The following is a 14528-nucleotide window of genomic DNA, read 5'->3' as shown; positions in this document are numbered from 1 at the left end:
ATATAGATAAAGTTGAATGAAGGAAAATAAGAAATAGGTTTCATTGTTGCAGTTCTATTCAACACATCAGTCAGTCAGTTTGGAGGCATGTTAACAAAAATACATGGAACATGAGAGACAATGTAAGCCTCCAGTCTTTGTTTTCATTTTCTCTTGAATGTAAACTAAAACAAATGACATCAGGTGAAATCACCAAAGAGGAAATATACTCAAGTTATGAAACTAAAATGAATTTGGGGTTCAATTTTCACAAAGTATATTGCTAACAAGTATTATTTACCAATTAACTGCATTGTTCTGTTAAGTATAACTTGTCAGAAGCTTCTGTTTACAACGAATCACTGTCATCGTGACAGCTTACCACCTCTAATTATTCCAGATCCTATCCAAGGTGACCAAAGAAGGAACAGAGTCAGCCATATCCCAAGAAGCCTTTCTTGCACTCAATTAGATCACAGCTGTGGTACAACTGTATCTTCTATCTATATCACTTGACATTGTTACCTTAAATAAATTGTCAATCCTAGATTTAAAAATATAAACTAAGCCATAATCCACAGCCTACCAGAAGAAATGTTCTACTTACCTATCCAATTAAACTTTTCATTCATTAAATGCCTCAAGTGAGTTCTAAACGTACCCAAGGTAACACAAGCCAAGTTTATGTAAGCCAGCCTCAATTTAAACCTTTAAGGCAAGTCTTCTCAAATGACCCCCAGTAGATTTGGAAGGTGAGGTCAGAGGTTATGAGCACTGAGGCAAAAATTGGCAGACCCTTTAAATCCTCCATTTCTTTAAGTAATGGGCGTGGTCTAACTTATCAGTCAACAGACCTGATTCCTGCTCCAAATGAAAACTGTGAAAAGGTAAGTTATTAAACATCTTAGGAGTTTAAAATATTTTCCCTCCCACTGTCTGTACACTGTGGGGCCATAACACTTTATAAACCTTGAAATGGAATCAGACTGGGAAACAAATACAAAAACAATATTTTAAGATAAGCTTTATTTGGTGGTCCCTATTTACCTTTTCAGTGGCTTGCTCAGTCATTTTAGAGGGCAGTTTACAATCAACCCACATTACTATGGATCTGAACTCACATGTAGGCCAGACTGGGTTCAGATTTCCCTCCTTAAAGGTCATTTGTGAATAAGAAATGTTTTCCTGACCATCAATAATGGCTGCTATTCGACTAGATTTCAGTCACAAATTTTACAGTTTTCAAATTTCACCAATTACTATCGTGAGATTCAAACCCACAGCTCCAGAATACTGGTCTGAAGTTCTGGATTATTAGTCCAGTGATATTACCTCAACATTAGCACACCCCTGCCAACACCCCCAAAACACTTTGCAAAATCTCCAGTCCATCTCAAAGAAGCTGGAATACAAGATTAACAGTCTTTTCAATTACATTTTGCATCATCCTTGAGTCTGCTCAACAATTGGTGAGTTTTATTCAGCTTTTCAACTTACAAAAAAAGTGATCAGTAGTCCGTAAGAAAGTGGGAAAATTCGCTTATAAAGCACATTGATTGTGAAGTGATTTGAAGTGTTCACAATCAGCGTAGTCACTGCTGTAATGCAGATGACAGTTTTCCCTGCAAGCAAAGGAGATCCTTTTTGGCTCCTGTCTTCTTTCCTTCTAAAAGGTCCAAACTCTCCTTTCAAGTGAAACAAGGACATATTTGTCACCTTTCAATGTACTATTTTTACTCACTCCTTATGACTTGATCTCCCTCATTGAGAGAAAACCACATTTTGTTAGAGCACCTCCCTTCACAGCACAAAATGTGAAGAATTTGCTATTTCAATTCCCAATCTTGCTTCCACTGGCCTTGCTAAGACACAATGTTCTAATGAAGCTCAATACAAACTCAAAGAAACGACACCTCATCTTTTGACTCAGCACTCAAAAGTCTTTGTCACTCACCGTGTTCACCAATTTTTCATCGTAACCTTTTCTTCCAATTATTTTACTGCCTCAATTATTTTTCTGGTTTCTTTCTTTGATCCTTCTATTTTCATTTGAACAGCTGCTCTTCAGCCATTTGTATCTCATCTATACATTTGTCTTTTTCTTTCTGAAATATGTTGATTTTGACTTTTGTGCCATGTGACCCTTTAATCTCTCCTGCTTTCCCCACTGTCACGGAGCTTCTCTGTAGATCATCCTTCCCCACACTACTTGAAAACAACTAAGTCTCTAAAAGGCAACTACACAATTAGCTGAGAGAAAAAATAAGGGGAGAAATATATTGCAAAGCTGAGAGGTGACAGATATAATTGGGCAGTAGGAGGGTGATGTGTGTGGAGTATAAACTACACATAGTCCACTGAGGTCCATGCATTGCTGGGGCTTCTGAGGCTGCAGCCAACGCATTGGCATTCCAACAGGAACCTCCCAGCAACTGCATGACTCGTTCGAGAGAAAACTAGTCGTCACCAGTAAACTCACAACATGCTGCTATTGTGACAGAATACTAGTAGTTATTGAAACATAATTTGTCTTATCAGAATCATTGGGAAGATTACCTAATGATTTTTTTCTTTGTCTATCCAAGCCCTTCCATTTTCTTTAATACACTTACCCAAAATACCAACAGCACTCAGTTTAATAGTACAAGCCTAGCTGTGATGGGCAGGGCAATTGCATTCCTGTTTGTGATTTGTCATGCATAATGATAAACAAAAATAACTCCAACCTGGATAATGTTCAAAATTCAAGACGCATGACCAAAAAGAAAATGCTTCTGTTGCACTTCACACATATCTGTGTGTAATAAAGACAGCATTTCACATGGTCCTGTGTTCACGTGGATTTCTCAGTGGAGCCAACAAAACCAGATTTTCCGATGACCAGGCAGTCATTCCAGCGGAGAGGAGAGTTGTGCATGGGCACCCCAAGGAATCCCCATAGAAAGAAACATTAAAAGTAGGAGCAGGAATAGGCCACTTGGCCTTTTGAACCTGCTCCACCATTCAATATGATCATTGTTGATATTCTATCCCAATGCCATATTCCTGCTTTCTCCGTATACCCCTTGATGCCTTTAATATTTAAAAATAACTCTCTTGCTTGAGCATACTCAGCAACCCAGCCTCCACGGTGTTATACAGTCACAAATTCTACAAGTTCACCACCTTCTGGAGGGAAGAAATGAATCCGTATCTCAGTTCTAAATTGCCTACTCTGTATCCTGAGACCGTGAATCCTGGTTCGACACTCACCCGCCAAGAAAAATGTCCTCCCTACATCTTGTCTGTCTATTAGAAGTTTGTACAATTCAATTAGATCCCCTTTCATCCTTCTGAAGGCTAGTGAATACAAGTCCAGCCAAATTAATGTATCTCATTGGACAGTCATGCCATCTCTGGTATCACCCAGTGAACCCCTGCTGCAGCCCATCTATGAAAAGTATATCCTCTTTTCAGCAGAAAGAAAGATCAAACTTGTACAGTACTCCAAATGTGGTCTTAACAAAGCCCATTGTAGCAGGGGGCAAAGAGATTTCCCAAGAAGTTGAAGATTCTGGTGGGTAATTCCTCTATACCTGGAACCCTTTGAAAGCCTCCATTTAAACCAGAGGATTCTGGCAGTTCTGATGAAATAAATAAAGAATTACTCAGGAGACATCAAACTATTTAATAAATACACTAATTCCTCACTAACTATTTATATAAATGACCCTAGACTGAGTATTTTAAAACAGGGGCAATGTTTGTCTTCCTGGGATATCTTTACCTTACAAAGGAGCTGGCAGAATGGAAGTTACTAAAGGAGCGGAATTTCCTCTCAGAAATGCAGAGTTCTATCCTTTCCTAAGAATGAAGATTGCCACTTCTTGCAAAATCCATAGAATCACAGAATGTTACAATCCAGGATCCATTTGTCATTCCTCCCTGTGCTGACTCTTAGGATGAGTTATTTAATGAATTTAGACTCAACTATCCTTTCCCCATATCCCTGGAATTATTTCTCCTTCATATATTGTTCCAGTTTTCTTTTGAATGTTCTATTGACTCTGCCTCGACCATTTTTCAGGCAATGCATTCCAGATCACAATACACTGAAATAAAAATTATTGTTTCCATACATTGGATCTGGACCATTCCCTAATCACCTTGATCTTCTGCCCTTTCTGCTGGGGGAAACTGCTTTTTCCTCGTTCACTCTACCAATATAAACAATGACTTTTTTTAACCTCTGTGACATCTCCCCTTAGCTTTCCTCAATCTCAGGAGGTCAAAGAGCTTCTCTGCTTTCCAGCACCTCAGGTACCATTTTTGTGAATCTCTTTTATATTCTTTCCAAACTCTTGACATCCTTCCTGAAATCTAGCATCCAGTGTTGAACACAATACTCCAGGTGAGGCATGATGAAAGTATCAAGAAAGTAACTTTCTTGAATCACTGCAGTGCATGTAATGTCATTACAACTATAGTGCTGTTAGGAAGCAAGTTCCAGACTTCGACACCGCAACAGTGAAGGAATAGTTCCATGTCAAGGTGGCAAGTGATCATGCTCCCATGTATCTGCTGCCCTTATCCTTCTCGGTCAACAGTTGCTGCCATGGTGCTGAAAGGAAACTGGTACCTCACATTCGCCTATGCGTTGCTGGTCTTCACCAACCCCAATCCCCACGCCAATAATGGATTGTGGCACCCACTACCAGAGGCAATGACAGAAAAGGACAAGAATTACCTAACCATGAAGAAGCTGGGTGGGCAGACGAGGGATGGTACATTGCTGAGAAAGGCCACCAAGAGAACTGTGGTCGAGAGACTGGGAGACCTAGAAAGTTGCCAAGTATCTTGTGATATTTTCCATCAAATCAATAAAGTTGGCATGCCCTGTTATACGCGATACAGGTCATGGATTTTGAACATGCTGTTGAAGGAACTTTGGTGAGTTGTTGCATTACATCTTGTAGATGCTACACACTGTTGTTATTGTGCATCAGTGTTGGAAGGACTGAATATTTAAGGGGGTAGATGGGATACCAGTCAAATGGGTTGTGTTGTCCTGGAAAATGTCCAGTGCCTCAAGTATTGTTGAATTTGCACTTATCTTGTTCAGTGGAGGGGGATGCTATCATACTGCTGACTTAAGGAGTCAGTAAATGATAATCTGTATTAACACTCAAAAATAAAACTGACTTTCTTAACCAAGAATAGGGGAAAATACAACATGCTTTGCAAAGTTAACTAGAAGCAAACTATGGATAGGCAGATACAGTGACCCAAATCGCTTTATGCTTTCTATGCAAAGAAAACACATTAACCCTTGGGGGCAAAAGAATTCAAAATGTAACATGTAGAAGTGGATTCTTTGAAAGGAGTAAAAAGGTTTACTTGAAATTAGAAATGTTTCTTTGAAAGGGAATGGTTTCATTTCCACTTCTGCTTTCAGTCACCAAAATTTAGCATCACTGAAAATACCTCAGCACCAAGTTCTGCTTGGAACATCAAACCAAGCGATAGGAGCAGCAGCACAGCCTCACACACTACATTAATGCAATTGACATTCATATAAAGTTAGTCAGATTCAGGAATAATGTGTAATCGTTCAGTTCTATTACATGGTTGGTACAGTGACTACTACATGTTGGAACTCTAATAACGTCAGAAACAAAATCAGAAATGGCTGAAAAACTCAGCAGGTCTGGTAGCATCTGTGGAGACAGAAAGCAGAGTTAACATTTTGGCTCCAGTGACCCTTCTTCAAAACATCTAATTATGTCACTTGCTTTTTTTTAAACAAAAACACTGCACTTTAACAGCTAATGTGGAGGAAAAGGAGATTTGGTCCACACATTCATTCTAAGAGTTTTTGCAGTAAAGGTCTACCTCCTTAATTTGACTTTCTCTGAGTTGCTGAAGGGAGTACACTCTAAAACATTGTTTTTGCCTCTACAGATGATCTCTGACCAGCTGTGTGCTCCCAACATAGTGGATATTGTTTCAGTTGTCCAGAGCATGTGCTTTTTTTTGGGTGGATTTGGATCTTGGCGTTCATTACTCATCAGGGAAAACATGTATTTTAGCAGATGACTAACACAAATAATGTTACTTAAATTTAGCACCACATACACAATCAACTAATAATGTTACCATACAACTTATAATAACAGACAAAAATGAAATTTAAGCAGGCATAAATGGTTTGAGAAGTTTATCTATAATTGCTTTGACATATCAGTTTTATAAGTTAAAATGATACTTGGCTTTCTGATTACTTGCGCTAAAAAAAATCATTTCTTATGAAGGTTCCGAAGTTAATTGTGAAATATACACCCAGACACTTCCTGAACGCTGATCATGCCTAAGTTTTCCATAAAAACCAATGCAAGTTCATAAACGTTCTGAAAGGAAGACAAAAACAATGAGGCAGTCATTCTTAATGCAGCCGAACAGAAACCGAACGCCAGGCGAAATCGATTCCATTACTTGACAATTTGAGTAAGAAAAGTGATAAAGCTCGTTGAACACTGCATGTGTCTGCAAGTATTAACACGATTATTTTCCAACAGGAATGCACAAACAATCTCAAAATGAGGGGTGCACTTTTAAAAGATTGCAAACTTTGCTGGAAGTCATGTGAAATCGCATATTTGGCACAGTCAGATCTGTACATACTTTTGTTTCACACCTTAATAACTCAACCTACCTGAAACAGGACTGTGCTTAAAGCCCGTGCGCTCTGCCTGTCCCCCCTCGCTTCTACGCAGCTCACTTCAAATGCTTTTGAAACAGCACACAAGTTATATTCTCTCCACTTACAGAAATAAACTCGGCACTAGGTTGAGGTTGCCAGCTAATACTTGTTGAATGCAAATACAGTGTTTAAACCTGCTCATTTCAGCTTGCCCAATCACACCGTCCACCAGCAGTAACCCCACGAAGCATAGAGAAGCAGGAAGTGGCAAAAACATTTGGAGGATCATCCCTCGTCCCCCTGGCCACGACTTTAGATGGCGCTACTTTGTTAAAGCAAAACCATTCGCTGCATCTAACAGGTTTGCAGCTTTTCTCTGTTAAGATTTGGAAATCCCGGTGTTGGACTGGGGTGTACAAAATTAAAAATTACACAGCACCAGGTTATAGTCCAACAGGTTTAATTGGAAGCACTAGCTTTCAGAGCGCTGCTCCTTCATCAGGTGGTTGTGGAGGACACAATTGTAAGACACAGAATTTATAACGAAAGTTTACAGTGTGATGTAACTGAAATTATACATTGAAAAATACCTACCTTGATTGTTTGTTAAGTCTCTCATCTGTTAGAATGACCACGATAGTTTCACTTCTTTCATATGTAAATCATAAAACGTTTTATTAAAAAAGTTACATTCTCAGGTTAACTTTAACAATTGGTGTCAGCCCAGATCATGTATTGAAGGTGTTAGCCCCCTGTGTGTTGTTGTCTGTGCCATAATGTTTAAACTGATCCTAATCTAAAAAAAAATTGACAGAATCTTACATGGATTCATGCAGTTTTTGAGCAAGGTACATTGTACTTTGCTTTTCCCTGACAGTCAACAATGATCATCACTGGACTCTGTCTTGCAGATTTGCGATTGAATCCATCCCCCCCAGAATATTTACTGAGTGTCTGATTCAGGAGTCCAACAATGATTAGAGGAGGCTGTCACACCTCCTCCTCCCCGCCCCCTCCCCCTCCAACCAGTTGTGGGACTTTACCTTGGAACTCAGTGCATCTCAGCAGGACACAGAAGTGGAGTGAGGTGATCTGGACAGTGCCCATTCACCTACAGCTGGAAATAACAGCACAAGTCTATTGTCAACTGTTTAACATGAATGCAGTGGATATGACATGCCAACTTTGATCCCACATGCAATTGTAACCTTCCCCATGGAAGCTCATCCTGCAAATTATTCATTGTAATGTATTAAAGGTATCGGATACACTCAAAAACAACATTGAACTCACAATCTGTGTGTGGTGATTTTTGAATGATTATGGCGTTGACACATATTTAATCTCGTTGTCGCTGTTCACGATTGTCTCTAACCGGTAATATACCTTAGCCGGAGTTATTTTCTTTTAACCAGCCATCCATATACGTTAAAACACACCTCAGGAATAGGTGGGACTTGAACATAGATTTCCTGGCTCAAAGGTAGGGTCACTACCACCACACCTCAAAAGCCCCCGGTGATGAATGTCCCAACAGTGCCTTAACTGAGCAATGATTTGGAGATGCCGGTGTTGGACTGGGATGTACAAAGTTAAAAATCACACAACACCAGATTATAGTCCAACAGGTTTAATTGGAAGCACTAGCTAATGTCCTTTAGGAGAGTAAATCTGCAGTCTTTACCTGGTCTGCTGTGTCCCAAGACACACAGCACTGCGATTAATTCTTAACTGACCTCTGAACAAATAGGAATGGACAATGATTGCTGACCTAGCCAGATATGTCCACATTCTGTAAATGAATAAACAAAATAAAAATGATATTTTTCAAAATTTAGCTGAAATATGAAACTAGAGTTGTATGACCTGCTGACCCCTTCCAGTCTCTTGTGAATCACAACTGTCCTACAACACCAGGACCTTTTAGGGAAGAAGTTATCTTATGAAACAAATTAGATCTTTAATATTGTTACGATTTTAGGGAAGTAAATGCATACTATTGTCATCAGTGTTTTCAAATAGGATGTGCTCATCAGATTTATGAAGATTAGGTCACCGAAACAATCTTATAATACAAAATATGTGCACATTTGTGGGTCTTGTACCAATCTTTTAGAGATGAACTGGAATTGGGTGCCAGGATTAACAGTGCACTTTATTACAACAGCAGTTCTCTCAAGCAATATTTTAGTAGCAGCAACTAGGTGTTACACTGCATCCAGTTGTGGTGTAGAAACTAAAATATTTTAATGTGTTTTCACTTCCTGTAACGGGGCCTCTTTACCACATACTTTACTCGGCCTAGAATGCAAATTTTTACAGTGGGTTTGTTTATTTTCCTGCTACTATATTTTTGAGTTATTTTAGAAACACTCTCGGTTTGTATCAAACAGCAGCTGGAACCATATCCACTGTCAACTGTGGCACCACAGGGTCCTAATGTCCATCTAATTAGAGACTCAAATTGATTTATTTCATCAGATTAACCACGTGTAGCCAACAGTGATCATATTGAACAATGCAATTCCATTTACGTTTGCAGATGTTTGCTTCTATGTAAAATCTAATTGAATTATTCACTGAATAGAGCAGTAACTGTGAGAAGTTGCAAGTGTGTTGCTTAATTTATTTAAGATGATGTTCTGGTTAAGATACTGTTTGTATACTTTTATTATTATGACCATTGAGCAGATGTGATCAATTCCTCTCTTTTAACCAGTCCCCCCCACCCCACCGCCATGTGGTCAGTCTCAAAAAATAGCTTTATTTCTTTTCAGCCTGCAGTTTCTGCGTGCCAATGAAAATTTAGTTAATCACATCAAAATGAAGGGGCCAATTAATGACAAGGTTTTCTTGAGTTAAAAAGAGGATGTGTTATTGACTACCCCAACTGAAAATAACAAAACCACAAAACAAACATCCACACAAAAACAGGTAATAAGTTTAAAAAGAAAGGGGAAGGTGTTTTTACAGACACAAAGGTAAAGGCTATTGCAGTTTAAATGATTTGGAGGTGCTAGTGTTGAACTGGGGTGGGCAAAATTAAAAATTACACAACACCAGGTTATAGTCCAACAGGTTTAATTGGAAGCACTAGCTTTCGGAGCGCTGCTCCTTCATCACGTGGTTGTGGGGTGCACAATTGTAAGACACAGAATTTATAACAAAAGTTTACAGTGTGATGTAACTGAAATTATACATTGAAGCACTAGCTTTCAGATGTCGCTCCTTCATCAGGTGATTGTGGAGGTTAAGATCATGCTCACAGAATTTATAGCCAAAGGAGTCCAGTGTTATGGAGATGTGATACAGTAAACAATCTTCGATTAAAATGTTCATCTTTTATAATGTTCGTTGATATGTAAATCGCAGAACTTTGTTTCAATTACATTCTCAAGTTTAAAGTTTTTTGAATCCTTCATTTGTGACAGTGAAACTGGAGTCCCAGTTTTATTTATTGACTGTTTGCTCAGTAGTGAGCAAGCTTAGAGGTAACCTCGATCTCGATGTAAAGGGTGATTTTTTTCTTCAAAATTGCATTTCTGAGATTGAGAAGGGGAAAGAGAAGAGATTTCAGTAGCGAAAACAGAAATTGCTGCAGAAACTCAGTAGGTTCTGGCAGCATCTGTGTAGAGAAAGTAGGGTGAATGTTTCTAGTCTAGTGACCCTTCAGGTCAGACCTACTGAGTCTTTCCAGCAATTTCTGTTTTTGTTTCATATTTCCAGCATTACAGTTTTTTTGTATTTAAACCCATTCAGTATCCCTGGTGTATTATGCCTGTGTTGTTTCCCTCAATTCTTTGTTGCTCAAAAACTGCTGTTGGTATACCATTTCTTTGTGAATTCTGGTGTCTGTGTCATCGTTTCGTTTTAAGCTGGATAGTTGTCAGCAACCTCTCGTCCCCTGACAGTTGAATATATCATGCACATGTGAATAAAGCAAGAGATGTGGATTTTATATGTCAAAGAGTTTCAGTGACTCTTGATTACAATCTTGATTCTGATGCAATCAGTTCCATGTGCTTTGCCTCAGCTGATCAGGTGATCACATCAGTAACCTGAGGTCAGTAATATTCTTTGTGAAGCCACTTTTAGTCCAAAAAGCCTCACCTATTAAAGTCCAGTTATGCTTGTTTAATATTAGTGGACCACTTTCACTACTATCTTAACATTGTGCAAAAGTTCTGAATTATGATAATGTTTGATTTTGCTGTTTGCTGCTTTCAGGGGACAAAAGGGTTAAAAGTAAAAAGACATACACTTTTCACAGAAGAGGCAAATCAGGACAGGACTTATACACTTAATGGTAAGGTCCTGAGGAGTGTTACTGAACAAAGAGACCTTGGAGTGCAGGTGCATAGTTCCTTGAAAGTGGAGTCACAGGTATATACATAGTGAAGAAGGTGTTTGGTATGCTTTCCTGTTTTGGTCAGAGATTGAGTATAGGAGTTGGGAGGTCAAGTTGTGGCTGTACAGGACATTGGTTAGGCCACTGTTGGAATATAGTGGAATAGTGTATCTGAAGGATGTTGTGAAACTTGAAAGGGTTCAGAAAAGATTTACAAGGACATTCCCAGGGTTGGAGGATTTGAACTACAGGGAGAGGCTGAATAGTCTGGGGTTGTTTTCTCTGGAGCTTCGGAGGCTGAGGGCTGACCTTATAAAGGTTTATAAAATCATGAAGGGCATGGATAGGGTAAAAAGACAAGGTCTTTTCCCAGTGGTGGAGAAGTCCAGAAATAGATGGCATAGGTTTAGAGTGAGACAGGAAACATTTAAAAGGGACCTAAGGAGTAACTTTTTCAAGCAGAGGGTGGTGCATGTATGAAGTGAGCTGCCAGAAGTGGTGGCGGCTGGTACAATGACAACATTTAAAAGCTATCTGGATGGGTATAAGAATAAGAAGGATTTAGAGGTATATGGGCCAAGTGGTGACAAATGGGACTATATTAGTTTAGGATATCTGGTTGGCATGGACAAATTGGACTGAAGGGTCTGTTTTCATGCTGCACATCTCTATGATTCTATGACTCTATTTCTGCTCACCATTCTGGCTCCAAACACAGACCTCGAATTGCCTGAAATGATGCAAAATGGTATCTGTTTCATGTGGTGTGCTTTAATGGTTACTCAATCAAGCAATTTATAACAGACGTCACATGACTATGACAACTCATGAAGGTGCAAAGTCCAAATGGATTTCTTCAAACATCCCATTTGCATTAGAAAAAATGCCATTCTGATGCACTACCTTTATAATTACAATATATCCAAGTTACTAATAATATATGGTCAACAAGGAAAATTATCATTCATGCACAAACCTATCCAAATTTAAATCAGTCTCACTTTTGTCCATCTCTTCACATAAATTTCATCTATAATCTCAAAAGTATTCATGTCTTTTAATTGCATGCATGCATGCATGCATGTTGTTCTGGTCAATTTATCGAACATCAGCTCATTCCTTGTGTGATGTTCCTTCTTTGAGACTAACATTCCCTGATAGTGTTGTTTTTCAGTCTCAATGTCCTTGCTCAGTTGATGACTTCCACAGCATATCAATCTGCTGCTGTTAGTTGTTTCATTTGAGTGAAAGCTGCCTGTTGTTCTGAGTCCCAGCACACTGCACATTTTTTAGCAGTGCACGTGCGGGGAAGTTCACAGTCTGAGGACAAATTAAGCAAGATCTTTGTAGAGAGTTCCTGAAACACTGTTTTGGTTCCCCTGGACCTGAGCCTGAACTCTGATTTCTGTCCACAGATGCTGCCAGGTCTGCTGAGGTTTCCAAACAATTTCTGTTTTTGTTTCTGTTGCCAAAGACATGCAGGTCGGGTGGATGAGCCATGGTAAATATGGGGATAGGGTTGGGGTGGTGGGTCTGGGTGGGATGCTGTTCGAACGGTCAGTGCAAACTCGATGGGCCTAATGGCCTATTTCCATACTTTAAGGATTCTACGATTCTATCTTACAGCAGAGGTAACATAACAAAGGTAAAATGTACACATGAATTTCTCAAACATTGCCACTATGTCTTAGAAAGCCAACAGGTCTTACAGAGAGAACTGTTCAGAATTAAACATAACCAGACTTGCAGAAGTCATAAATGTAGGGACCCTTGTGGTCACAGAGTTTCAAACAGCAAGGATCAAAATTAGCTATCTATTATTAAATAAATTATGTTAATATTTCCCACTGAAAGTCGTTGTCTCTTTCCTTTTTGCCTTGTCCTAGGATTGCAGTTAAGATCAGGGAACCTTATAAGCACAGATCCTGTCTGTTATTCAGATTGTCATGAGTCAAGCCCCTGTCTAGACATATAAGTACATGATGTTGGTTGATACTTCAGAAGCAGCACTGATAGTGTCCTCTCTTGTTGGAAATGTTGTCTCAGGTCAGAATTAAACTGTGATATAAATCGGAAGCATTCCATAACATAACCGAAGGAAGATCAATGCAAGTGCTATCGTTAACATTTGTGAATCATAAAATCCCTACAATGCAGCGGGAGGCCATTTGGCCCACTGAGTCTGCACTGACTGAAAAGTATCACACCTAGGCCTCATAATCTACATTTAGCACAGTCAATCCGCCTATCGTGCACATCTTTACACTGAGGGTGAAACCGGAGTACTTGAAGGAAACCCACTCAGGCACGGGGAGAATGTGCAAATAGTTGTCCAAGGCTTAAATCAAACAAAGGTGTCTGGTGGTGTGAGGCAGTAGTGCTAACCACAATGCCATCCTTTAGTTGATGTGGTGGCACAGTGGTTGACAACCAGCACCTCCAAAATCCGGTGGGTTTAAAAAATATCCCATTGCCCATTGTGGAACTTACCTGCCACACTTACTCACTGAGTATCACCAATCACGCTTCAAAAGCAATTACCTGGCTATAATGTTTCACATATGTAATGATATTGCTAAAACAAACGTACACTGTTGAATAAACTGCAACAGAATGCAGTAAATGTATACAGGCAGCAAATCACAAATGTGAAACTCATGAATGAATCTGATGAGAGTTCACTTGAGCTTTGCAGCACTCTAAATACCTGTGTAAATATGACACCATTTAAAGTAAGGTTGAATAATTGCTCACTGTTTTAAAAGAAAGATATTCAAAAATATCCTGACCTTTTTATTTGTTATTTCTATTGTCACATAATAACTTCAATAATGATAACACTTGAACTTCAGGCACTGTCAGTGAGCTGCATACAAAAACGAAGTTATATTTCTAGGAAATTTTAGTGGGCAAGGGGCTTCATAGAAGTAGATGAATAAAATCCATAGGGTTTTTAGTAGGCTGGAAAATGCCTGATGCGAATGGCATCTAATAATAGAAAGAATATATGCTGCTGATTTAATTTACTGCTTATCTGAAATACCGTGAGGTCATGGCAATTTTATCTCAGTTTGATTAACATGCTGTCAGTCGACTATCCTGTACTGCAGCCGAGTGGGAAGCAGCTGCTCATGTGGAAAATCAAGCAACCTTGGCCAGCTGGCACCACTCATCACTCCTTCAGATGAAAGAGGTCTGGGGAATGCCGGAGAAACCCATGTAGAGAAGGTGAGTTGTCAGTTCAGGGCAGGAAAACCTCACAAAGGAAAGTGAAAAAAATAAATTTGAGTGACCTCTGTTGCTTTATGGCAGGCATCTCTCCTAGAACACTCTTTCAGACCGTGTCACTGTGATGCTGGCTGCAGGTCTCTCCTCCAGACCGTTTCACTGTGGTTGGGCCTGCGACATTGAACTGAAGATCCCCTGTAGAGATGCCCTGGAGCTAAGATGACTAACTTCCAATAACCACAAGCTGCTGCTGTTGTTTTGGGAGCATGTTCAAATAATGCTATTTTCTTATTT

The 14528-nt window shown here is 39.4% G+C and overlaps 1 protein-coding gene across 7 annotated transcripts in view; it reads right to left on the bottom strand.

Moving 5' to 3' along the window:
- The window catches only part of arap2 (ArfGAP with RhoGAP domain, ankyrin repeat and PH domain 2), a 304016-nt gene extending 297111 nt beyond the window's left edge, over positions 1–6905 (bottom strand). For 3 of the 7 annotated variants that reach the window (XM_043693389.1, XM_043693406.1, XM_043693397.1), the window contains exon 1: positions 6671–6903. The gene's annotated coding sequence lies outside the window, so the exon portion shown is untranslated. Of the gene's footprint in view, positions 1–6670 lie in introns of all 7 variants that reach the window. The other 4 variants (XM_043693425.1, XM_043693434.1, XM_043693442.1 and 1 more) reach the window with 3 other exon arrangements.
- Positions 6906–14528: the final 7623 nt, after the last annotated feature.

Source organism: Chiloscyllium plagiosum, chromosome 1 (assembly GCF_004010195.1).
Source record: "Chiloscyllium plagiosum isolate BGI_BamShark_2017 chromosome 1, ASM401019v2, whole genome shotgun sequence".
Lineage (NCBI taxonomy): Eukaryota > Metazoa > Chordata > Chondrichthyes > Orectolobiformes > Hemiscylliidae > Chiloscyllium > Chiloscyllium plagiosum.
The sequence above is the reverse complement of the archived record's forward strand: the minus strand, read 5'-3'. Positions and strand labels throughout refer to the sequence as shown.